The 25480-nt window shown below is 38.9% G+C and overlaps 1 non-coding gene across 1 annotated transcript; it reads left to right on the top strand.

Moving 5' to 3' along the window:
* Positions 1 to 24837: 24837 nt before the first annotated feature.
* Positions 24838 to 24909, top strand: trnah-gug (transfer RNA histidin (anticodon GUG)). Its single transcript has one exon. It is a non-coding gene; the product is annotated as a tRNA-His (tRNA).
* Positions 24910 to 25480: the final 571 nt, after the last annotated feature.

Genomic DNA, 25480 nt, shown 5'->3' with positions numbered 1-25480 from the left:
TCACACCTTCACCACAAATATACCAAGAGCTATCTGAATGTTGATGAGAGAGTACCTGAGCACAGACTGAACTGCTTTTCAATCCACCATTAGATCTGCTTTTATCTATTATATCAATAATCACAAAATCTGATACTTATCAGATTACCAGGTTACCAAGAAATATGTGTTGGAAAATTCGTTTTAGCCACTTTGCTTTTACAAAAGACTTACATCTGTCCCTGTTTTCTCTAACTGAAATAAATCTGAAGAGGATTTTCACCTTTACGATAAAAGGGGAGGTGTTTCCCATATAAATTAATGCTTCTTCGATTTACCCCTTTTCAGTTTGTGTAAGGTTTCATAATAACGCTCTACTTTCGGATAGTGGGGAGACCTGTATCTAATTCTGTCGCTTATAAGTTCCTGGAGAGTATTTGAAAATGCTGCAGAATTAAAGATTACAATGTCTAAGTAATGAGATTGATCTTTTTTTGTTGCAAAGGGGCAAGTCCAAACAATTGAAACACTTTAAACATTATTCTCTTGTGCTATAAATTTGAAATAAAGTTGATATCTTCTTCAGTAAACTAACGAATGCTACCACCTATTACTTGTCAGTCAGCTGATTATCTACTTTGTAACTAAATGTTGTGATTCATCTAAATATTACTCTGTCCTTTGATCAAAGTGAATTTGTAATTGTTGTTCAGTTTATGAATTGTCAGAAACTTGTTTTTATTTTCCCATTCACCTGTTCATTTTGACCGTAAGATTGAAATGCTTTGAAAATATTGGAGTTTGTTCATTTAAAAATAAGGTTTGCACATCTCTCACATATCTCACTTCTTTTATTATGATTCAAGAATGTTTTCTGGTGGAATTCTAGTAAAGACCAAACATTTGTTGGCTTCAAATAAGGTCTTTAACATCCAGTTATCCATCTGTTGTTAATGTTTCAGCTGTTACATTGACATTGATTAGGTACTCATTCAGAGAGATCAACTGACAATTATAAACTACTTGCAGGATTATTGAATTGAGAAAAAGATACAGACGTGGAAACATTTTTTAGAAGGAATTGCTTTTTCATTCAAATATGTAGGCTGTTCAAGCATTCTTTCACGCCTTCCATTGGTTTTGTTGTCGAGAATGTAAATTTATAATTCATGTGAATTTTAATGTGTTCTGTATTTTAAAATTTGTATCAGATTTAAGAAGAAAAAGAGGTGCAATTAACATGAAAACTTCAGTGAATAGAAAGCACAGTAAATTAAATTGACAGAGGTAACTTTTAGTATTGTCTCTGAATATTCAGTCAAATATTTCTAATGGCACGAGCATTGTGCCGGTAAAGCACAGCAGGTCAGGCAGCATTCAAGGAGAAGCAGAATCGACGTTTTGGGCATAAGTCCTTCATCAGGAATCTTTTCGATACTCCTGCTCTTTGAATGTGCCTGCACTTTTCCAACACCACAGCTTTCCTCACTTTCTCCAAATATGCTTAATGAACATGAACTGAAAATGTTAGCATCAGCAGTTGAACAAGACCAAATAAATGCAAATTTTTTTATAATATTTATCGTGAAAACTTGTTTGAGAACATGCAACAAATCAGGTCGAACAACATCTCTTGCCGTTAGAACCCTTGGCCATTCATAATAAAGAATAACCATGCTTTGAACAACCAGTATAGTGTATAACGACTGAACTGAAATACCAGAGGACAACTATTACATTTATTGAAGGGAATGATAACCAGATCCTTACTGTGATAGTGGGGATTGATCTCAGTAACAATAAAATTTTACTGTGATTATTCCACTGAACAGTAATTAGATGGTCGTGAAGATCTTTGTGTGGCTTTATGTGCAGTGTTTTGTTTGAACATTGATTTCAGTAACATTGAGATATTTTACAAGATTGACAAGTGACAGTTAAAGATAAGTTTTAAATGCAACATTTCAAAAAATTGTCAGTTTTGTTTAGCAAAACACAATTCTAATTATATGGAATCCCTACTGTGTGGAAACAGGCCATTTGGCCCAACAAGTCTACACTGACGTTCCAAAGAATAATCCACTCAGCACCATTCTGCTCTCAGATTACTGGACATTTACCCCTGACTAATGTACCTAACCTACACATCCCTGAACAGAACGTGCAGCTTAGCATGGCCAATGTACCTAACCTGCATATCTTTGGATTGTGGGAGAAAACCAGAACATGCAAACTCCACGCAAACATGTGGCCGAGGATGGAATCAAACCCAAGTGCATAACACTGTAAGACAGGCGTACTAACCACTGATCCTCTGTTCTCAATGCCCAACCCCATGCAAGAAGTGAGTTAAGTGAGAGACGTGCAAAGTCAAATTTCAAATGAACACTCTCTGATGTTGCCAAAGCATATCAATCTTGCATTCAATATGAATAGGTGAATGGAAAACAAAAAATAAAAACCCCTGACAAAGCATTAATGTACAATAATGAGAAAATTAATGTGATCAACGGGCACAACAATATTTACGTGAATTGCATTGTTTAATTAAAAATTTGGGAATTAGCTAACTTAGAATAATGGAAATTGACATTTGTTTATTTCACTGATGAAGAAATTTACTTGCTTTTCATCTTTGTAACACTGCACAATAGAAATTGATGTGCCTGAAATGTTTGAATTAGCTTTTTCCAATTAAAAAAATCAATAAAATTAGATTGACTTCTTCAGCTTTAAGACTGCAACAATATCAAATACTTTCCAGGAATTTAGAACCAGCAGAATTAATTAATTTGGTTGCTTGGGAACTCGAAGAGAATAAACAGCAGATTCTGTGAATTAGTCATTCAATGTTATTATTCAGCTGAAGGCAATATCCATTCTTTGCAAAAATGCTCAACTTCGAAAAATGCAAAATGCATTGTCATTGCGAATGAAACAAAATAGAAATGTTAATTCTTTTTCATTTGACTTAACAAAACGCAGGAATTTTACATGATATTGTGTCATGAAAAATACTTAAATCTTATTATGGTTAGAAATATAGTAAATGTTCGCATCAAAGTGAAATATATTTAAATGAATTCAGCTATGTTTCCGCAGGTAAAATAAGAATTACTATTAACAATGATTGAGAGATTGCACCTTACAATAGTTATTCATGTAAAGAACCATAATTCCACATTCATAGCATGTACTGGATTGAATAATTTTTAGGTTTGAGCAACAACTGAATTATAAAATTCGACAAATGAATTTAGAAACAATGAGAAATCTCGTTTTGCTATGTGACTGAGGAATATGTGCAAACAAACCGGAATTATTGCAATGAAAAGTAATTGCAGGTTTGTGAATTTAAAGTCTGTGGTTACGGAGATCATTCAAATAAGCAAACATTAGGCATTCACAATTAATGTTGGATGAGAAGTCATTGGATCCATTGTGGGAAACTTGACCTGAAAATAAAGTTTCATATTGCAGTGTTGGTACTTAGAAACAATTGGTCAAATTAAAATGTGAATCTCACTTTACTTGTTCAAAAGATTTTCTCAAACAATTGTGCAATTATTATTATGACAATGACTTGATAATGTTGTTATATGAGCAATTAAAATGATTCATTATATCAAAAACACTTTGCTGTTATGTTGATAGGATATTTATTAAAATTGGTAAATTGTGGAATTAAATATAGTAACTAGCTTTATGAATTGAAGAAAAAATGAGCCATTCAGTGATTATGGAAACTTTTTTTCTTTCATTGCTAAAAAATGAAGGTAACACAAGAAATATGAATTTCTATCAAATGGTTTCATCATACAGACATATTATTTTAATTTAGATGATTAATGTTATGATCAGAGTTCAGACATTTGTGTTAGAATTTGGAAGCAAGTTAATAGATAATGAAAGTGAGCATGAAAGTGAACAAATGATGCAGTCAATGACATTTGGTACATAAAGGAATTATCATAATTGTTCATTATTGTACAGTGATGAATAGTGTTGGTATAGAAAAGACAAAAAGAATCGACATGTTCAAAACAGTTATTTTCTTACAATTAAATGAAACCAATAATCATTTTGCAGAGCGCGTTATTTGGAAAAAAAAACTGTTATTTAATGTGTTATATAAACTGAAAACTACTTCCGTTTTGCAAAAATGAAGACTTTCCCAAATTCAAATTTAGGATTGCTGAATTATGCAACAACAATGGTTGTAATTTGAAATATCTCTTGCAAACAAATTTAAAATAAGTAAACTTAAAGATTTTTAGAATGACAAACGTTTGTTGTTTGCATGATTGTATTACAGTCAATATCCGTAATAAAGTAGAAGCATTGTTTTAAGCAACATAAATCATCTTTAACTACTGAACTGAAATAGAAGATATCAATTGCACTTGTTGCATGGAATAGTAAACAAATGTTTACTGTTGTCATTGGTTTCAGGAGCAATAAGGTACTTACTCAGGTTATTCTACTGAAAAATAATCAGATGGCGATGGAAGTCTTTGTGTTGCTTTGTGTGTATTGTATAGTGTTAACATTGGGTTCGATAAAATTGAGGTATTTGTATGAATTAAGAACAAAGTGATAATTGGGTGCAAATGATCTGATTTAAAATCAGACAGTTTTTGATTTTTTCGAGGATTGCTGAGTGAAACGTTCTTAAACCATCATGCAATCAACGGGATAAGTGAGAGATATGCAAATTGAACTTTCAAATGAACAAACCCTGATATTTTCTCACCATTTCAATATCACATTCAATGTAAATAGATGACTGGAAAACTAAAATTAAATCTCACACAATTCATAAACTGACCAATAATTATTAATTGATAAATAATAGCAAGTGACATTTGTTTACTTTACTGATATGTAAGTGATCTTTTCTCATATTTATAGCACTGGAACATAAAATTCTGTGTTGTTTTAACTAAGATCTACAGAACAAGAGAAAATTAATGACTATCGTGACTTTGTATATTTCAGCTTTATGACCACAACATTCTCAAATATTTTCTGAGGCATATTGATTGAGTGGAATTAGATACATTTTGCTATGAGTGACCAGAAGAAAGTATATAGCAGATACTGTGATTATTGGAATGGACGATGATACCTCCAAATAATCTACTGATATTGTGATTGTATATACAGTAAGTGTCAGCATCGAAATAAATTATAATCAAATCATTTAAAAAATGTTTGCAAGTTTAAAATAAATACAATTTTCACAATGATTGAGAGATTGTACTTTGTAATGACCTTGCAGTATTTATTGTACTGAAGCATAATTCCACATTTGTAGCCCTTACTGGATTGCACAATTATTAGATATAAGATATATTAGCAACAAACGGATTTTAAAAATCATATACGTGAATTTGAGAATAATGAGATATCCCATCTTGATATTAGACTGAGTAATATGTAGAAATGAAGAGTAATATTGCAGGGAAAAGCAATTGGAGCTCTCTGAATTTCAAAAGCTGAGATAATTGTTATATTTCACCTGAGCAAAAATCAGACATTTACAAAGAATTTTGCAAGGGATATTATTGGTAGTTTGGTATGTACATGGGCCTGAACATATTGGTATTAATAAAAAATAATGAATGAAATTTTTTAAAAAACTGCATTTTTACAAAGTCTATGTTAAATTTCTGTGCAATTATTGTAATTGATAAATTGATTTTAGAATCCTGACAGATTAATTGACTTAATATTTTGAAAACACTTTGATTTGATGTTGATTGGATATTCATTAAGATTAAGAAACCGAAAATTAAAGCATAACACTTAGCTGTATGATGTAAAAAAATAATTCAGCAACAATTGAAAAAAAAATGATTTTATTTAAAAATGCAGGCAATGCAAGATTTATATGCTTCCAATGGTTTTCTTGAAGAGTCATGCCAATTTTGTTGATGTAATTTTTACCACAATAAATGCTTCGATATTTATTTCAGAATTAGGAGGAAAAGAATTAGGCCATAAAAGTGACTATTATTGTGAACAAAATATAGAGTCACTGACATTTGATACAGAAAGGAATTCTCATAATTTTGTGATTATTGTTCATTGACATCTAATATGGGAGGAAAAGGAAAATTGTCAACAATTGTCCAAGCAATTTTTTCTTATAATGAAAATAAAAATCATTTTGGAGGGCACATTGTTTGAAAAAAGGAAACAGTCATTTCATATGACATTTGAGCTGAAGACTCGTTCCCGTTTCCCCCATTGTAGTCTTTACAATAATTTAAAACTTAGTGTTGGTTGAACAAAAGAACAAATGGATATAATCAAAACGTTTTCTTGTACACCAAACAAAGTAAATGTAAAGCAATTTTATCATGAAAATTAAATCACTCTGAATGTAATCATTTCACACACAATAAAAGTTTGTATTGAATTGAAATGTCATCATAGTGTAGAAGTGCTTTCCCTGACAGAGAATGAGGACTCAGGAGGCAGGCTGAGCTCAGGCATGTGGAAGATGTTTACTCATGCAGCAACTAGTTAATGAAGGGATCATCCCCCGAGGCCAATCTCGGAAGGGAGATCCATAACACACTGTAACATGCACAGTAAAAAAGCAGCATTTTTATGCACTTTCTGCATCACAAAGGCCACATGCAATGTGGTTACAGCCCTTCTCTCCTCATCCAGCCACCCAATTGAAATACATAATCGCAGATGGGCATTCTAATGGACATCCCCAGATTCCTATTGGGATCTTTCCATGCATCTTATTAACTTAGATTCCAAAGTTATTCCTGAACTCCCTCGCGCCTCTCAGGATACCTTATCAGTTGGGACATTTTGAATTCTGCTATTCATCATATTTTATTTTATGAAAGCCAATTACTCCTCATATTGTTCACTGTCTTAATTATATATGTACAAACAAATAGAAAAGACAGTTAATTTTAGCTTACTTGCCATAAGATTAGTAATATGACTTATGTTATAAAGTTCGTTATATTGTGCAAAATTATACAGCTACTCTTTCTGTCAGGACTTTATAATTAATGGGCAGTCAACATCATACCGTGAAGTTAATTCCTAAAACTAGCTAACTTCAAATCTCAGTCTAAATGCTTTTCTATAATGTTTTTAGTAGGCATTGGTTACATGTATCAAACTTATGTTGCAAATTTCCCCTATTATACTCAAGAATCTGTAATTAGAACCTTTGTTTAATATTCTGAGTAACTGTAAAATAATAACTATATCTGACAAATGAACTCTTCTGTTGTCATGATAGCTGCTAAGTGAGGTAACTGGGCTGCACCCTGCAGCTGCTGTGTATTCATTTCCTGCGACAATAATCCTTTCATTTATGAAGATCAGGATTGGTCATTTGTCTGCAGGTCGGCATGCTCTTATTAAGAAATGTCTGGAATGCTGTTGTCCTGGCGTTGGAGTAGGTCAATTGGTAGTGTGCTTTCTTTTAATTTAAGGCTGGAACAGAATGTTAGTCTAGTTTATCATCCCCTGACACCTTGTATTTTAGTTCTAAGGTAGGCTGCCTGTTTTTGATTGTCAGGCATTTTTTATGAGCCAATATGGACCATTCTATTCCAGGTTGGGGCAAGCCATGCCCAGGACAGCAAATTAACTAAGATTCAAGTATTGAAATAAAAATCACCATTCGCTATCATTGGTTTCTGTACAATGCAATACGTTTACGTTACTGAGCCTTAATTTCACACTTAAAGCTGGATATACTGGAATTGATCAATTCTTAAATATTAGATATAAGCAACAATTAATCTTAGAAACATTTCATAGCAAACTTAAAAATGATTAGAAATCTCATATAGCTGCCCGTCATGTGTAAAAATGAACAGCATTTGTTGGAGTGTAAAATAATCAGACGTCTCTTAATATGTAAGGACGAATATTAATCCAATAATTTCTGTGAACATTCAAATGAGAAGGGACCAGATATTATCTTTGAGTGTTGGATAGGGAATCATTAATTAGGTTGTGTTTGTGTTATCCTGGAATAAGGGAACTACTATCCTTTTTTTTAATATTGACACTAAGAAATACTGGAATAAATTAAAATGTGAATTTGACGATGTTTGTTACAAAACCTAAACTGAATTGCTGTGTGATTTTTGGAATGACAATGAATTGATAATTAATTTTAGAACTTTGGCAAAGTAAATGATTCAATATTGCTAAATGGATTTGCTTTGATGTTGACTAGATATTTCTTAATCTGTCAGCTGAGACTGCAAATTCTGGCATGATGATATGGAAAGACATTAGACATTCAGTGGATGTTGATCAGAAATGGTTTGTCATTCAAAATTCTCAGATCTTCAAGATTTCTATACTTGGTTTCTCTACTTTTCTTCTGGAGAAATATAATATATAACAAGAACAAATTCTGCATTGTATTTAATTCATGCAATTTTTCATATCATCAATATTTAGACATTTGAGCCAGAATTATAAAGAAAATAAGTCAATAAGGAAGGTTTATTTTTACAGAAACATACAGTCAACAGCATTTATCAACGTATTTGTTTCAATAGTGTCTCTGAATAAACAGATAAATACGTTTAATGGGAATCTGTTGACAATGAATGAGCCACAATTACATTGTTATCATAAGTTTTGGATTGGAAATCTATCAGAAAAAAAATCCTATATTCAGGACTAGCTTCATCTCGATAAATGTTACTCGTAGTATCCTCAGTCAGAAGAAATAAGGTGTCATCATGGGTCTGGAAAAGATCTAGTGTTTAAATTATAATAAGGTTTCTCTTACATATCTTTGGATCTGGTGAGACTGTGATGTTTGCTGTGATAATTAAACCTGAGAACAATTAGACACGTACAAAGTGTTTTTCACCGAACAGTAATTAGGTGGTCTTGAAGACCATTAGGAGTACTTTGACTTCATTAATGTTGAGCTGATTTCCATGATCAGGGAAATGTTTCACAACATTTTACCAAAATTCTGGATTCTAAGCATTCAATGGGTTTCGTACAAAACACCCTTCACTTGTCATAATTTTCAAGCGAGGTGTATAACGCTCAGACATTGGATGCAAGTCAAGGTGCCAGGAAGTCTGCTTCAAACTCTCCAAAGCACAACTCTCGGGCTGGTTGTGATTGGATCTCTCGAACCTTTGTGACCTCTTTGAATGGGCTTTCCACAGTTTTCTAGACCTGATTATTTTGTCTAATGTTTGATTTAGTTTGGCCTTTTTAGCTCCGATTTCTCCAGCTGTAGGAATATTTAGAATGTTCAATTATGGGCGATAGGTCACTTGACCTTAGTGGACAGGTAAAATATGGTTCACTTATTGTTTTAATAACGAATTGAGAATGAATCTTTTCATTTTAACAAATAAAAGTTTCAATTTTTTCGGTGGTTTGCAATGACATTGATTAGATACTCATTAAGAGAGATCAATTGACAATTATAAGCTATTTGCAGGATTAATGAATTGAAAAAGGATACAGACATCCAAAGATTTTTTTGAAAGGCATTGCTTTTTCATTCAAATATCTCGGATGTTCAAGAGGTCAATATAGCTGTTTATTGGTTCTCTTGCCCAGATAATAATTTATAATTCATATCGCTTTTATTGTGCCTGGAATTTTGAGATTTGTCTCAAAGTTAAGAAGAAAACGAGGAGCATTTAATATGAGAACTTGAGTGAATAGAAAGCACAGTAAAGTTAAATTACAGAGTGTGAGAAACACAGCTCACTCACTTCAATAATTTCAGTCCAAGACCAGATCTGAAGCAATCAGTATGTTTATTGGACGCTTGCAAGCGTGGTGCCTGGAATAAGGCACACAGTGTTTAGCAAATACATATCTTGTATAGGATTCACTACTCCAAATCGGGTGCCCATTACTATTGTTTCTCGCTTGCCTTATCCGGCCTTGTGCATAACAATGTACAAGTTTTATTTCGCCATTTCACCGGATCCTGCTGCGGCCCACTGTTAGGTATATCCTCCATCACCTCTATCTAAATCCATCACTTGTGACATTTCCTCCCTTTTCCCAACCATATTGATCCTTATGACCATTTAATTGGGGTTTGCTTTTGTGTTTTTGCAAAAGTGGGCAACAGATGCTTATAACTACTGCTTGTACAAGCATATTTGGCTTAACCTACATCCCACCAGCACCTTATCTCGTTGTCTGTAATATCTACCATTGTTTGCAGGCACGTTTCATTCTTGTATGCACATTTTAGCTAATATTAAAACAATTATATATTTCCTCCACATAATTTTCATTCTTGTTGATTCAGCTCTTGGTTGAAACAATTATACACTGGTGTGAGTGCATTTACCTTGCATAAATAATTATGATTGCAGAAGTAACACTGCTTTACCTAGATCCTACAATTTCCCCCTTTTTCTTTAATTACCATTTGTTATCTTCTGCACTTTTCTTTTAAGCATTGCCCCCAAAATTCACAAGCATCATTCCGGCGATTTCATCCATCTTGGTCTCACTCATCCCTCATTATTTAATCGACAAAGTTCCTCTGCCTGATTGCCTTTTCGGGGCATTTGTTTTATTAAAGCTGTCTCAATCAGTCTTTGGGTAAGTCTTCGTATACAGGGCATGATACAACAGCCAATGGCTACCAATACCCCGACTATTGCTATCAGGGAAGTAAGGATGGAAACCACCACCCCCTTCCATTTTCCAAACCATGATTCAATCCATCCCGTGAGAGATGTGTCTACTCCTGAACTCTCAGCCAGTTACTCTGCTAAGGCAGTCAATCCCCTTAATGCCCGAGTAATTTAACCAGCAGGTGTAGTGTTATTAGGAATAAAGTTGCAACAGCTTCCTCCTGACATCACACACACACAGACTTTTTCTGCTAAAATCATACCAAGGGCCATTCTGTTTTCTCATGCCATCCTACTTGTCACATCAAGCTGTTCTGATATTCCTTCAACTGCATCACTTGTATAATTTATAAATTTCTGTTGATTATAGAAAATGTAATTTATCCAATCTACACTTTCTGTGCCTCTGTTAACAATTCATCTAATGGTGTTTCGCTCCTCCCTTCTATCTTCAGTGTCTTTCTCTGTGTCTGGCCATGCCTTTGTCACAAAATGTACTTTGAAAAGACCCACTGGGTCCTCAGGATTCATTCCAGAGTATTTCTGCATTGAGTCTCTTAATCTTTGTAAGAAAGCTAAGGGAGTCTCATCTTTCTCCTCTGTAACTTCAAAGGCTTTATTCAAATTCTGTGACTTCGGAACTGACACTCTTATACCTTTTAGCATCAGGTCTTTCAATTCCCTCGTTTCTTCCCTATGCTCTGGGTTTTTATTTTCCCACTGGGTGTCTCTGAGGGGAAACTCCGTCTCTTCCTGTCCAGTATCCCCATCCCCAATGGGAAGTTCCCTGTCCCATATTTTAATGGCTGCTCCTGGCAAAGTCCCCTTTCTTCCCCAGTAAATAGTATATTCAAAATAGACATTAACTCAGTCCACGTATACAGACAGGGCCCCAAGAATTGATCAATTTTTTCAGGCAACCTGACCGGATACTCAACCAGGACCTTCATCTCCTTTTTAAACGTTCTGACCTCCCCACTGGTGAAGGGGGCACTTACAAACCCAACCTCTTTGTACCCTATTGGTACCTCCCGTTCTTCCCCTTTTTTTTGCTTTTGTTTTTCCCCCTTAGGCTTTGGTTCAGATACTCCAGAGGCCTTCTCTACATCTACTTTATCTTCCCTTTCTTTTGCTGAGGATTGAGGGTCGGGAAAAACAACATCCCCGTCCACCGCCCCTTCGTCCTCCTCTTGAGGGTCATCCATTACCTGTCCCTGTCGGTCTGTCTCTCCTCCTCCCCCATTTTCACCTCATCTGATTTTATGGTACGTGGGGGGGCGGGGAGGGGGAGAGTGCAAGCAGGCAAATGGATCCCAGGGACTGGGTGGGGCAGAGGGGGAATCCTTTGTCTTTACTACCATCATTCCCAAACTGCCCTTCCAACAGGACACATAGTCCGCCTCCTCTTGACTAAAAGTTTGTTTTTTATTCGCATGCAAATCTAAATTCTGAAATACACAATCGTCAACCGAATATACTTTGGCCAGAAGACAGCCGGATGAAGAATTGGTTCTTTGGTCCATACTAAACAAAAATATTTAATCATTTTCTTTTTATCTTTTTCCCTTGTACAAGTCTTACTTGTCCATTCCCGCAACATCCTCCCCAACGGACTTTCAGGAGGAATGTTACCAGGGACGTTTTCTTCCTTTACTCCGTGACAGTTCGACTTACTCTGTCTACCCCCCATTTCCCGGGGCCCTCGCCAGTCCCTCAGCGATTAAATACCCCTTTTCCCGGCCACCAAGGCAATACTTAAAAGTCAGTTTTCTGACGTTGTCTGTGCACAGAGTTGCCTGGCCCCTTTTTTCTCAAGTTTTTTATCGACCTCCTTTCACTGTCTGATTCAGATATCTCTCTTGTGGGATTCGTACCAGTCGCCCAAGGGAGCGGACAAAACCGGGACCAGAAACTGCTCCTCAATTGTGAATGGTGGGCATCTTCCCAGTGTCCAGGGCCAGCCACTCCTCCCGGGGATGGAAGAATATCCCGGACAATCCCCCAGTTGTGAGAAACTTCAATAATCTCAGTGCGAGACAAGATCTGAAGCAATCAGTATGTTTATTATATGCTTGCAATCGTGGTGCCTGAAATAGACACGCAGAGTTTAGCAAGTACATAGGAGTCACTACTCCAAATCCGGTGCCCATTCCTATTGCTTCTCTCTTGCCTTATCCGGCGTTGTGCATAACAAAGTACAGGTTTTACTTGGCCTTTTCACCACATCCTGGCTGTGGTCAACTGTTAGGTATATCCTCATTCACTGCGATCTATTTCACCCACTTGTGACATTTCCTCCCTTTCCCCAAACATATTGAATCTTACGACTTTTTAATTGGGGTTTGTTTTCTGTTTTTGCAGAAATGGGAAACAAATGCTTGTAACTACTGCTTGTACAAGCATATCTGGCTTAACCTATATCCTCACAGCACCTTAACTATTTGTCTGTACCATCTACCATTGTTTGCAGGCACCTTTCATTCTTGTATGCACATTTTAGCTAATATGAAAACAATTATATATTTCCTTCACATAGGTATCATTCTTGTGGACTCAGCTCTTGATTGAAACAATTGTGCACTGCTGTGAATTCATTTACCTTGCATAAGTAATTACGATTGCAGAAGTAACAATACTTCACCTGTAACGCACAGTTGGTCGTGTAGTGAACAAAGAATAACAAAGAATACAGAAAATGTGCAGCCCAGCAATAGGCCCATTGGACGGCCAAGCCTGAGCCAATCCAAATAAACTATCTAAACATGTCATCCAATTTCTAAGCATCCATATCCCTCTGCTCCTCACTTACTTGTGCATCTGTCCAGGCGCACCTGAAATGAATCTACCATGTCTGCCTCTACTACCTCTGCTGGCAATGCATTCCAGCACCTACCACCCTCTGTGTAAAATAATTTCCATGTCTATCTCCCTTAAACGTTTCAACTCTCTCATTGAATGCTTGACCCCTCATTATTGAATCCTTCATCTTGGGAAAAAGCTTATCTCTATCCATCCTGTCTGTGCTTATCTCTCTCACCCTTCATGATATTGTAGACCTCAATCAGGTCCCCTCAATCTCGTTTTTTCTAATGAAACAGAAGTAACCTACTCAACCTCTCTTCAGAGCTTGCATCTTCCATACCTGGCGACATCTGCGTAAACCTTCTCCGCATTCTCTCCTAAACGTCCAAATAATTTTGGTAATTTGGCGACCAGAACGGTACAGAGTATTCTAAACGCGGCCGAACCAAACTCTTGTACAATTTTAGCAGGACTTGCCTCCTCTTATACTCAATGCCCTATCCGGTGAAGGCAAGCATGCCATATGCCTTCTTGACCACTCTATCCACCTGTGCAGTCACCTTCAGGGTACAAAGGAACTGAACTCCCAGATCTTTCTTATCAACAAGTTTACCCAAGGCTCTTCCGTTTATCGTATACCTGGCTCTGGAATTTGACTTCCCAAAATCATCACCACACATTTGCTTGGATGGAACTCCATTTACCACTTCTCCGCTCAACTCTTCTGTTTATCTATATTCCCCTTCATTCTTTGACAGTCCCCTCTGTTTTCTGGCTACTCCACCAATCTTTGTGTCATCTGCAAATGTAGTGGTGAGATACTGGGCTAGCAACCCTTGGAGATTGGAACATGGCAGTTTTTCATCCCATGCAGCAAGGAACCATGTTTGGATGCTTGTTCCCAGTGAAGTACCACTGTTTCCTGATGCAGATCAATCATTCAAACTGTTTTTTGGGAGTAATGATTTAGACGTTTACTGATGATACATAGTCGTGTCGTTGACTATGATGGGTAATGTCAGGGGCCGCAGGGATGTATCCATCAGGTGGAAAGGAAAAATAGTGAATGGAATTGAATCCAGACCAATGAGTGGTAGTGAATTTGGTGAGTTGTAACAATAACAGTGAGGATTCTGAGTGGTGTACAGGAACAACGAGATCTTGGAGTGGACATTCACAGATCCCTGAAGAATGTTAGACAGGGAGATAAGTTGTTAGGGATGTTTTTTGGATATTTTCTGCTGTTGACCACAGACTGTGGATGATATTCGATCTTTAGCAACTGCCAGTTTAGGAAACAATTAAAGGAACGAGCACAAGTCTGGTCCATGCAATAATCTACATTTTTAAACATTGAAAGATGAAAGATAGAGGGCTGAAGTATCAATCTTTGCCCATCAAACTACTGCACCACTCAATGAATTTACCACTCATTCCTCTCCAGGTCATGCTGGTATGTACCTTAGAGGGTAATTTGCAAATGGTGAAGGTTCAGTGCATCTTCAACCTTGTCCTTATAGTCAGTACAGCATTTGAGCTTTGAAGGTTCTGTCAATAAAGCCTAGATGACTTACTCCAGTGAATCTTCTATGTGGTGCACTCTGCTACAATTGTGCCTTAGCAGTTAATGGATGAAATATTCAGGTGTTGAACAATATACAGTTCAGTGACTACATTGTCGTGGAGGGTGCCCAGTTCCTTCAGTGGTATTGAAGCTACACGCCCCTCGGCAAATGGAGAGAGTTCTGTTCAACATCTAATTTGTGTGTTGCAGACGATGTAGGCTTCACGGAGACAAGAGTTGAGTTAATAATCAAACAAAGTCGACCCACGGACAGGTTTTTGTCTTCAACTTCTTTATATGGGCGGTCAGGTTCCATTTCTCCTAAAGACTAGCTTCCAGGACGATTACACGGAGGAATTCAGTTACATTGAAGCCATTGAATGTCAATCAAATATGATTAGATTCTCATTTGTCAGAGTTATCTTCGCTGTATTTGGTCCTGTGGGTCAATCCAATTCTAATCACTTTCTGATTTCAAGTTCCAATTCCCGTCGGCGCCTGAAATATCAACCCGTTTCCTCGCCGAAATTTCTCCACCTGTCTTAATAATATGTAAGGTACAGCACAGACTTACTAACATGTTGCTAACTCTGTATACAGTAGAACTTCGTGAAATGATTGGTGAGGCTGGGATTATTCTCCTTCAAACAAAGGACGAGGAGGGGAACTTTATAATCACATAATAACAATTATAAATGGGACCTTGACAGGGTAGATACGGGCAGGTGGCTTGCTCTGTGCTCTGAGGAGAGCACCAGAGGTCATAATCTCAGAATTAGATATTGCCCATTCAATTCAGAACTGAGGAGTAATTCCTTTGTTCAGGGGTCAAAGAATCTGTGGCAATTTCCAATAACCGCTGTTGAGACTGTGTGGTTGGGTATTTTCAAACTGTGCCAGATAGTTAATCAGAAAGATAATGAAACTTTGTCGAGCTAAGTGAGCAGAAAGGGATTCAAGACTAGCAGAGCAACTATGTTAAAAATCACACAACACCAGGTTATAGTCCAACAGGTTTAATTGGAAGCACACGAGCTTTCCGAGCGACGCTCCTTCATCAGGTGATAGTCAGGTGACTAGCACCTGATGAAGGAGCATCGCTCCGAAAGCTAGTGCTTCCAATTAAACCTGTTGGACTATAACCTGGTGTTGTGTGATTTTTAACTTTGAACACCCCAGTCCAACACTGGCATCTCCAAATCAGATCATCCATGAGTTCGTTGAATGGTGGGGCAGACTCCTTGGGCTGAATAGCATACTTCCATTTGGTTTAACTTTTCGTCTAACGCCTTATTTTATTCATAAGTTCAGAAGTGTGAGGGGATGGGATGAAGTGACAGAAAAGGTTTATTAAACAGATCAGACAGATCAGGAACAAAGCTCATAAACTCAGGAAGAAAAAATGTGCTGCGACCTGGGGGCAACAAATGATACTGGGCACAGCACAGGTGGCTGTGTACAGAAGCTGTGATTGCTGAAGGAAGTTGCTCGATCTTATATAGTTGGCAACGTCAGTGATCACGCTGGACGATGGATCGTTGTATGATTCACACACAGCAGAAATTTGTGAAAGAATGAAAGGTTCGTTTCATTGGAAAAATTTTCTGCGGTTCCAATTCCGAGTGACTGTTTGAAATACTGATCAGATTTTTGTGTGAAGTATCAGGTTAAAATACTCATGAACAACCCCACTGGATAAACTTGTGCTCCCGATCTCTTGTTATTTTTTTCTCTTTGTTTCGATGTAAATTCATAGAAAGACACGATGGAATGTCGGGCGGAAAGAAAAATGCGTTCCTTCTCATTACACCAATTTCATCTACAATTGAATAGAATGATTGCTCTTACTCTTCATTTCGACATTCATGTGGTGTCGATTATTTGTGAATCTCCTTTGCAGTGAAGGGCAAGAACAAGATTCTCGATCCAGTGTATACCAGACGTGTGAGGTGCAAAGGAAAACCGCGGTGCGTAAAGTTAGCAACCAGAGTGTGACTCGAACCCATGAATGTGGAGTACAGCGGTATAATAACCCAGCACCGTAATCTCACAGTCTCCTCTGCACATTTTGTAATGGGGTGACATGTGACCTCATCAGGTTATATGCAGTGAAAGTCATGGATGAGAAAGTTCCAGAGTGGAATCGAATCCACACCATTGTGTTACTGCTTTCACGAGAATTATAATAACAGCAAATTCCAATAAATAGCCATGCTGATCAGAATGAATAGCTGTCATTAATACATTGAGTCAGAACTGTGTCAGAATGAAACAGGACAAGAATTTTCCGTCATATTTACACTTACATTTGACTCATAATTACTTCAGTCACTTTCTCTCTCAGGTGAAGAAGCAGCCATGGTGAGTGAAATGAAGGCGATGTTGTCGCTCAATGGCCTTTCTCATATGGCTGAACATGAATTGGATTAAATCGCAAGAAATGCTGATTTGTTCATTTCATTTTAATTTTGCTGAATTCTCACAATGTTCGTTGTAATAATCAGAAGTTAATTAGATATATCTCATTGGAACGATTAATGTTGTATTCAAATTTGCTCTGACTTTATTTCAGCTTAAGGAAAATACTGCTTAGAAAAACAAAGGGTTAAAGCGCAAAAGAAAACCCACCAGTTTTGTTGCTCGTTGCTTTGGCAGATTTCACTGAGTATTAAATGGATCAAACATCATGGTGTTTGTTCTCACATCCTTAACGCATGTGATGAAAGCAGGAAGTCGATCTCCAAGCAACTGGTCACTTCCTATGCATTATGTTCCGTTCACAATAAATAAAATTTCACTCAGTTCCATTTACAATGCTTTAGGTGGAATATTATGCCAAATCTTTCAAAATGCAGAGTTTTGGAACCGAATCTTATTCAGTTGCACACATGAAAGAAATTTATTTACATTTAAAGACAACCAACTTAGACATTGTTTCCCTGCAACTTCTGACCGACTACACCCCAACCCTACACCTTCACCTAGCCACACGCTGTCTCTCTCCTTGTGAAATTTATTCCTTGTATGTCACCAAATGTGCCTTTCCAAATATTTTGAAAAACAGATTCTCGGAGTGACAGCGATTCATTTCTCATCATTTCTTTGTCCTTCAAAGGTTTTTATCAAAGGCTTTGAATGCCTGACATCTCGATGTTTACTGACTTGAAAGAGGGAATTTTCCACCTATTTACTCTGTCCAAACATTTCATAAGCTGAATAAATCCAATTAAGTCTTCCTTGGTTCAGGGATAATGGTTCTCAATTTTTCAAGAAGACAAGTGAATAAAATCTCATCCTCAGTACAGCTCCATCAGCATCTTCTCTAATGGCTAACCCTAGTAAATAGCGTCATTATCAATTCATAGAATCATGGAATACGACAGTGCAGAAAGAGCATTTCAGTCAATCGAGCCAGTGTCGACTCTCTGAAGAGCATCTCACCCAGATCCAGCTCCCCTCCCTATTTCCTGATATTTCACCTGAAGAAGGGGAATCCCTCCCCCTTATGATTTCAAATAATCCTGTTGGAGTATAACCTGACGTCCTGTGACTTCTGACCTTATCCCCACCTTCCCCGTGGCTAATTCACCTAACTTACTTAATTCAGTCCTGGACACGAGAGGTCAATTTAACTTTGCCAATCAACCTAACCGTCACACTGAATAGCAGTGCGAATTACTGAGACAATGTTCCATCATACTGAGCAAATGCTGTATCATTTTTAATGGCTTTATACCCTGGTTGCAGCCTCATCAAAACAAATGAACCCAAATTCAATGTATTGAAACGCTAATCTGTCCTTTACAATTTCATTCGTGCTGCGGGAAATGTTTCTGCACTCATATTTGAATGCGTTTATGTTGTTTCTTCCTCGGCTTCCTGCTTCTAGTAAACACTTCAATCCGGAACAAGTCTGTCAAACGTTCTTCATTCCAACGCAGTCACAAGGTGAAGTTTGCAGAAGTCACGTGTTTGGCTGTTCACTGACACTCTGCCTCCCTGAGAGTTGCAGCCCTTTCCCACACTGATTCAGGCAGCACTGTCCTTCCTGTAACATGCCCCATCGAGAATGGAACGACAAGTATCAGTACCCGCACTTGGGAATGGAGCGACAGTTTTAAAACGTTTACACTGTCCCCAGCAGAAAATTGAGCCCTCTGACAGGCGGGGCAGCTAACCATTATACTACTGAGGACAAGAGTGTCAAAGGAGGCCCTTCAAATGTGGCCACACTTGTCAAAAACAACTGCCTAATTAACTGAATCCCATTTCACAATGCTTACCCCACTGCCTTAAATTTCTTGGCTTCAAAAGTTCATATCTGAATATTTATTCAGGTTATAAGGGTTTCTGCCGCTCTGAAATATGCAGACAGTGTATTCCAAATTCCAACCACCCACTGGCTGATAAAGCTTTTCCGCACATCTTCTCAAAGCTTTCTGTCTTTCTCCTTAAGTCTCTGGCCCTGACTGATCGATCCCTCTATCAGTGGGAAACTCGTTCAGTCAACCCTGTCCATACCCTAACCAAATCATGTCTCCTCTACATCTCCTTTACACTGCGACAAACACTCCACTCTGTCCTGTCTTTCTTCACAACTGAAACTCTTCAGCCCAAACAGTATCCCGGTAAATATCTCCTGCAATTCTCTCAGTGTGATCACATCCCTGCTAAAATGTGACTTGCAAAACTGCACACAACACTCCTGCTTGAGCTTAATGAGCATTTGTTTCAAAATTTCTGGATTAGTGTGAGGGCGATTCTGGCTAAGCAGAATTTATTACCCATTCCGAATTGCCTCGAGGGCAGTTGAGACTCAACCATATTGTTATGAGTCTGAAGTCACATGCAGCCCAGACCAAGTAAGGATAGCAGATTCCATCCCGAAATGACATCCGTGAACCAGATGTTTTATTTTCAACAATTGTCAATGGATATATAGTAGTCATTAGATTCTTCCTTGCAGATTTTATAAAATCCAAATTTGACGATCATGACATGGTGGGATTCAAGCCCGAGTACCCAGACTATTACCTCGGTCTCTGGATTATCAATCCTATGAAATTATCACAAGACCAACGCAGAAAGCCGTAAAAGCTAATCTTTAACAATAAAATGTCTTTTCACCAAAACTGTCCTGGGTATTTTCCATGAGCCTGACGCTACAATTGTATCTGGCCTATGTCAGTAAAAGCTGCTACATGGAGATTGACTTCACAACCCCGGTATCCAAATGGATCGACTTGTTTGAAGGTCCCGATGGTGGGATTGGGGCACGTTCACCCAACAACAGTAACCACAGCAGCAGCACAGAGAGAACAGTATGAATGTGAAAGAGAGTGATAGATTGTGCATTGCCTCAGAGAAATGGGGGGAGGGACGGTCAGGAGGTTTAATGATCGTGGGAAGGACCGGAATCTCTGAAAACGGGTGCGTTTGAATTCTGATATATGAAACGCAGAGATGCGAGAGAGCGGAACTTGAAGGTAAAGCAATTAATTTATTAACGTGTATCACAAAAAGGACAACGGAGAGAACACTTAGTGCCGTGATTTGGTTTCAAATCGAGGTTGCTGTGGTCACAATGCAAAATACCGACAACCACGATCACAGTAACCACAGAACAGGATGCTTGCAAGCAGAAATAAGTACACTAGCAGAGGAAATGTTCGGAAGAACAGCAAATGTACAATATCAGTACTCAGCGAACAGTGACAGACATGTGGGAACTGAGAATGAGCTGAATCTATCAGCTGGATGTCCTCAGAGGCTGTGGAGATCCCTTGAATGAGAATGTTGAAAACTGAGATTGATCGATTTCGACAAAACATCCAAGACTCGAGGGGCCATACAGGGTATTGTTGAAATGTTTGCTTCAATCGCATTTTAGCTTAACATTGGCACAGCCGCCCAGATCCAACCGGAAATGGGGATGGGAATGTGTGCGCGGAGTTACTCTCTGGTTCCAGTGATGCAATAGGTGAGCGTGCTGTCCTTCTACGATGGTATAGAGGCGCAAGAAATTCCTTGGTTGAGTGTGCTCCTGCTCAAGGGAACGGTTGTTCCCGTTTATAGTCTCATAGCGATTTCCAGTGCATCTTGCTAAGACAGCTGAGTGGCACAAGTGGAGCGTGTTCAGCCCTGAACTTTGCAGTGGTGGGTTTAAAAGATGATTTTGCTGTTTGGATCTGTGTTTCCAACACTGGTGGTGGCAGCTACATTTGCTTGCATTAGCTCAGTATCAGTTTCTTCCACACAGTCAAGATTTCAACCTGGAGAAGGTGGTGTTGGGGTAATATTTTAAACTCGTCATCCTTGGGGGTTGGAACACGGAAAGGGTGATGTTTAAGTTCGACGAATAAAACCTGAAATGCAAGCCTGACCTCAGGAACAGAGATCATGACTTTAATTTGCTGCAATCTCATTCATCCATGTCCCTTATGCAGGGGATTCTACCATCTTCACCCAGTACTGCCTACGAGAGACTCCAGGACCAGAAAAAAAACATTAGCTGACCCTTAATCCAAGAATCCCCACTGTGAGGGAAGCAGACTTGTCGGCCCTTCCAGTCCACACATTCATCCGAAGCGCATCACACCAGACCCCAGGGTATTCCCTATCCCATAAGCCTGCATTTTCCATTGTTGATCCCTGTAACTGGCACATCTTAAGTCAGAGGGAGAAATAAAAACACAAACACACAGAGAATGTGCAGACTGCCCACAGACAGACACCCGAGGCTGAGATCCCACCCGGGTTTGTGGTGCAGCCAGACAGCAACGAACGAGGGGCGAAGAATAAATGTTGTCCTGACCAGTGATACTCACACCCTGTGGGTTAATGAGAAACAATGAAAACACCTTAACAACATGGAAAACGGGATTTGTATATGTGTGGACACGATTTGAAAGGATCGTTCACCCTGGGTAGAAAAAAAAAGACGATGATACCACAGAAAAAGCAGGGCAATGTGGGAACTTCTGGAAGGGATTCAATTAACCACAGAAATGGAAACTCATTTAATCAGTAACACTGGGGAGAGACCGTTCACCACTCCCATGTGTGGGAAGGGATCACTGAGCAAAACAAACTCCGAGACGCCAGCAGGACTACATATCCTATCAGTTGTTCGATTATGCTATCAATGCTGCTGTTAATCCCAAACAGCTATTTGCTCCATAGCGTCAATCATAGAGTCATACAGCATGAAAACAGGCCCGTCAGTCCAAACAATCCATGCTGTACATACTGCCAAACTAACCTTGTCACATCTGCCTCCTCCTGTACCCGTTAAGTGGTTATAATGCCCTTGTAGTTTTATTACTGTGTTGTTAATCCAAAAAAACAGGTAATATTTTGAGCACAAAGAATTCAAGTCCTGGCATGACAGATGGTGGAGTTTGAATTCAATACGCACCTGGAATTGAAGAGTCTCCTGATGACCTGAATCAGTTGTGTGGAAAATCCCATCTGATCCACTCAAGCCAGTTCGGGAAGCAAACTGCCATATTCATCTGCTCTGTCTCACAGGAGACTCCAGATGGATAATACCGTGGTTGACTCTTAAGTGTCCTCTGGGAAATAACTGACGTACTCGGCATGAATACATTTATTTTAAAAATCCTACTTTCCCATTCATGTTTGGAATCAATTGCCCATTAAATGTTGCAAACGTACGCTCATCCATTACTTCCTCAGCAAGTTAATTACACACGTAAAACACCGTCCCTAAAAAAATGCCGCACGTCTTTTTTTTTAAATCTCTTTTCATCTTAAACATATGCCCTCTCGTCTTGAAATCCCCCTCCTGGGAAAAGGCAGCTATCATTAACTCTAAACTTGTCTCTCAATAATTCATAAACTTCTGTCAGGTCGCCGTTCAAACCCCTAACCGAGAGTGAAAACAGTCTCAACTAGGAGAAAGTGAGAACTGCAGATGGGAGATCAGAGTCGAGAGTGTTGTGCTGGGAAAGCACAGCAGATTAGGCAGCATTTGAGGAGCAGGAGAATCGACGTTTCGGGGAAGAGCCTGGTGAAGGACACTTGCGCGAAAAAAAATTATTCTCCTGCTCCTCGGATGCTGCCTTACCTGATATGGTTTTCCAGCACCCCAATCTCGAATCTGAAAATAGTCTCAGCCTATCCAGCCTTTCATTATAACTCAAACCTTCCACAGGCAACATGCGTGTATACCTTTTGTGAACCTACTCCAGCGGAATAATATCATTCCCACAACTGGGCGACAAGAACTGGACATAAAATTCCAGAAGACGCCTCAACAATGTCCTGCAAAACTTCAACATAACGTCCCAACTACTATACACAAAGGACTGAGCAATGAAGGGACGTATGTGAAATGCCTTTGAACCATCTTGTCTGTTGGTAATGCAAATTACAAGGAATTATGTACCTGCACTCCGAGCTTCCCTGTTCTCCAACATCCGCAAAGCCATACTCTTTTTGTTGTACCAAAATGCAATACCTTCCATTTATCCAGATTGAACTCCATGTTACATTTTTCAGTCCAACGACTCATTGGATTAAGATCCTTTTGAAACTTAGATCATCTTCCTCACTGTCTACAATTCTGGTGTCACCTGCAAACCTATGAAGCATGTCTGCAGTGAGTTCCACTGTTTTCTCATATAGATCAATGTTTCATATTTACTTGTAGTGGCCGTGATTTAGCAGTGTGCAGATCATAGAACAGTTAGTCATGCAATTAACCATGAGAAAGAAAGCTGCAGACTACAGGGAGATATAAAACAATTGGAAATAAAAATGGTGAAAGCAATTCATTCCACGGAAGTGGGTGATAATGAAGCAAATGTAAACTTCAAACCAGCTGCTCACGCTCCAGTTGTGGCACTCAGCTGTCTCAGCAAGATGCACTGTAGATCGCTGTTATTATAAACGGGAACAGATTTTCCCTTCTGCCCCGCTTTTGACCAGGAGCACTCCCAATCTTGGAATTGCTTGCGCCTCTAAACCATCATAGAAATACCTTGCATTCTCCGGTTGCATCTCTTGAGCCATCGAGTATCTCTGCGACCTCATTCCCATCTTGATTTCAAGTTGGTTATTCGCGACTGCGCCACTCAGTTCATCTGATTCTGGGGCAGGGAACTGGGACTATGTGACAGCAGTGGTTACTGACTAGTGTGGGGAAACTCGTGAAGTAACCGATGTTAAACTGCATTGCTATTGAAGCATACATTTCAACAAAAGCTTGGTAAAAACAATGACTGCAGATGCTGGAAATTAGATTCTGGATTAGTGGTGCTGGAAGAGCACAGCAGTTCAGGCAGCATCCGAGGAGCAGGAAAATCGACGTTTCGGGCAAAAGCTCGTCATCAAGAATTCAGGCAGAGAGCCTGAAGGGTGGAGAGATCAGTGAGAGGAGGGAGGGGGTGGGGAGAAAGTAGCATAGAGTACAATAGTTAAGTGGGGGAGGGGATGAAGGTGATAGGTCGGGGGGAAGGGTGGAATGGATAGGTGGAATAGATGATAGGCAGGTAGGACAAGTCAGGACCAGTCATGGGGACAGTGCTGAGCTGGAAGTTTGGAAATGGGGTGAGGTGGGGGAAGGGGAAATGAGGAAACTGTTGAAGTCCACATTGATGTCCCCGGAGTCTTTGATGTTTTGGAGAAATCTATTTATCTCAGCCTTCAACACATTAATGATGGAATCACCACAGCCACTGGGTGAACCGATATTAAACGGTCAGCCCATTCTGAGTTCCCACATATCTGCCACTGTTCGCTAAGCACTGATATTGTGGATTTGGTGCTCTGCCTAACATTTCTTATGATATTGTACTTATTGCGTGAGCTCTGTGTGTTCGTCTGTGGGTTGCCGTGATCGTATAGTGGTTAGTATTCTGCGTTGTGGCCGCAGCAACCTCGGTTCGAATCCGAGTCACGGCAGTAACAGCTCTGTGTGTCCCAGTCTTTTGTGAAACACAAAGGAATCAGTTGTTTTAAAGTTTTGATTTTCTCCAAGGTGATTGTTTTTTTTCCTTCAAGCTCTGCTCGCTCACATCTCTGTGATTCATATGTCAGAATTCAAATCCACCCGTTCTCAGAGATTTCTTCCCTCCTACGATCACGAACCGAACTTTCCATCCCATACCCATTTCATTAATTTGGAGATGCTGGTGTTGGACTGTGGAGTACAAAGTTAAAAATTACCCAAAACCAGGTTATGGTCTTACAGGTTTAATGGAAGCACTAGCTTTCGGAGCGCAGCTCTTTCATCATGTGTTTGAGGAGTCATTTCCTATTTCATTAAGGCATTGCAGACTCTAATACAGACTCTCCCATTGATACCGATCAGTCTGTGTGGCTGGGGTCACTGTTGCTGGGTGAACGTGCTCCAACCCCACCATCGGGACCTGCAGACCATTTGATCCATTTGGTTACCACTGTTGTGAGTTCAATGCTCATGTAGCAGCTTTTACTGATGTGGACCAGATATTATTGCGGGGGGTCAAGCTCA

The sequence above is a fragment of the Chiloscyllium punctatum genome, chromosome 34, assembly GCF_047496795.1.
Source record: "Chiloscyllium punctatum isolate Juve2018m chromosome 34, sChiPun1.3, whole genome shotgun sequence".
NCBI lineage: Eukaryota > Metazoa > Chordata > Chondrichthyes > Orectolobiformes > Hemiscylliidae > Chiloscyllium > Chiloscyllium punctatum.
The sequence above is the reverse complement of the archived record's forward strand: the minus strand, read 5'-3'. Positions and strand labels throughout refer to the sequence as shown.